Source organism: Tribolium castaneum, unplaced genomic scaffold (assembly GCF_031307605.1).
Source record: "Tribolium castaneum strain GA2 unplaced genomic scaffold, icTriCast1.1 ptg000118l, whole genome shotgun sequence".
NCBI lineage: Eukaryota > Metazoa > Arthropoda > Insecta > Coleoptera > Tenebrionidae > Tribolium > Tribolium castaneum.
In genome coordinates this window covers 216,856-219,739 of record NW_026986714.1, presented here as the reverse complement: position 1 = coordinate 219,739, position 2,884 = coordinate 216,856, and positions in this window count along the sequence as shown.

Sequence of the window (2,884 nt, the reverse complement as noted above, 5' to 3'; positions counted from 1 at the left end):
TTTATTAAGGTAACAGTTTTTTGGTTTCTTGCTTATATCTCGAAAACAGTTACTCCTATAAATTTTTGTCTTTCTTGTCTTCTTCTTTTTCCTCTACTAAAGTGTTAGACACAATTAAATTAGTTTAATTTCAGTTTTTCAAACATTTTATTTTAAAGCAAATTTTTGTTAAATATTATTTATATCCAACTCTATAACTCGCTTATGGTTGGTCCTACAAGAAAAATGCAAATAACTATTTTGTAGGAAATTTTATCAGCTTTAATTTTAGTAAAAAGATAAAAATTGATAGGAGTAACTGTTATCGAGATATAAGCAAGAAACCAAAACACTGTTACCTTAATTAAGCGTTTGCATATAAGCAAATTTAGTACTATTAGTATTATTATTATTAATGTTATTGTTATTAATATGACGACTAAAAACGACTCTGAAACCTTCAGTGACTTTTATGTCTTTTTCTTTTTCCTCTACTAAAGTGTTAGACACAATTAATTTAGTTTAATTTCAGTATTTCAAACATTTTATTTTAAAGCAAATTTTTGTTAAATATTATTTATATCCATCTCTATAACTCGCTTATGGTTGGTCCTACAAGAAAAATGCAAATAACTATTTTGTAGGAAATTTTATCAGCTTTAATTTTAGTAAAAAGATAAAAATTGATAGGAGTAACTGTTTTCGAGAAATAAGCAAGAAAAAAAGTCACTAAAGGTTTCAAAGTTGTCTTTAATCGTCATATTAATAACAATAACATTAATAATAATAATACTAATAGTACTAAATTTGCTTATATGCAAACGCTTAATTAAGGTAACAGTGGTTTGGTTTCTTGCTCATATCTCGAAAACAGTTACTCCTATCAATTTTTATCTTTTTACTAAAATTCAAGCTGATAAAATTTCCTACAAAATAGTTATTTGCATTTTTTATGTAGGACTAACCATAAGCGAGATATAAGATTGAAAATAATTCATATTTAAAAAAGAAGTGCTTTAACAGAAAATGTCTTGTGATTTAAAATACACTTAATTTATTAGGTCCAATACTTTATTAGAAAAAAAAGGGAGTGACATATAAGTCACTGAAGTCTTCAGAGTCGATTTTAAATGCTGCATTTTCGTCTTCGTCTCAAACATTGAATACTGAATTACATTTTTGTTCTGAAACGGTAACAGTTTTTACTTTGGTTTTTTGCTTATATCTCGAAAACAGTTACTCCTATCAATTTTTATCTTTCTTTCAAAATTAAAGCTGATAACATTTCCTACAAAATAGTTATTTGCATTTTTCTTGTAGGACCAACCATAAGCGAGTTATAAAGTTGGATATAAATAATATTTAACAAAAACTTGCTTAAAAATAAAATGTTTGAAATACTGAAATTAAACTAAATTAATTGTGTCTAACACTTTAGTAGAGAAAAAAGAAAAAGACATAAAAGTCACCAAAGTCTTCAAAATCGTTTTTAGTCGTCATATTAATAACAATAACATTAATAATAATAATACTAATAGTACTAAATCTGCTTATATGCAAGCGCTTTATTAAGGTAACAGTTTTTTGGTTTCTTGCTTATATCTCGAAAACAGTTACTCCTATAAATTTTTGTCTTTCTTGTCTTCTTCTTTTTCCTCTACTAAAGTGTTAGACACAATTAAATTAGTTTAATTTCAGTTTTTCAAACATTTTATTTTAAAGCAAATTTTTGTTAAATATTATTTATATCCAACTCTATAACTCGCTTATGGTTGGTCCTACAAGAAAAATGCAAATAACTATTTTGTAGGAAATTTTATCAGCTTTAATTTTGAAAAAAAGATAAAAATTGATAGGAGTAACTGTTTTCGAGATATAAGCAAAAAACCAGTAAGAAAACTGTGACTGTTACTGAACAAAAATGTAATTCGGTTTTCAATGTTAGAGACGAAGACGAAACTGCAGCATTTAAAAACGACTCTGAAGACTTCAGTGACTTTTATGTCACTTCCTTTTTCTTCTAATAAAGTATTGGACCCAATAAATTAAGTGTATTTTAAATCACAAGACATTTTCTGTTAAAGCACTTTTTTTTAAATATTAATTATTTTCAATCATATATCTCGCTTATGGTTAGTCCTACATGAAAAATGCAAATAACTATTTTGTAGGAAATTTTATCAGCTTGAATTTTAGTAAAAAGATAAAAATTGATAGGAGTAACTGTTTTCGAGATATAAGCAAGAAACCAAAACACTGTTACCTTAATTAAGCGTTTGCATATAAGCAAATTTAGTACTATTAGTATTATTATTATTATTAATGTTATTGTTATTAATATGACAACTAAAAACAACTCTGAAACCTTTAGTGACTTTTATGTCTTTTCCTTTTTTCTCTACTAAAGTGTTAGACACAGTTAAATTAGTTTAATTTCAGTTTTTCAAACATTTTATTTTGAAGCAAATTTTTGGTAAATATTATTTATATCCAACTCTATACTCGCTTATGGTTGGTCCTACAAGAAAAATGCAAATAACTATTTTGTAGAATATTTTATCAGCTTTAATTTTGAAAGAAAGACAAAAATTCATAGAAGTAACTGTTTTCGAGATATAAGCAAGAAACCAAAAAACTGTTACCTTAATAAAGCGCTTGCATATAAGCAGATTTAGTACTATTAGTATTATTATTATTAATGTAATTGTTATTAATATGACGACTAAAAACGATTTTGAAGACTTTGGTGACTTTTATGTCTTTTTCTTTTTTCTCTACTAAAGTGTTAGACACAATTAATTTAGTTTAATTTCAGTATTTCAAACATTTTATTTTTAAGCAAGTTTTTGTTAAATATTATTTATATCCAACTTTATAACTCGCTTATGATTGGTCCTACAAGAAA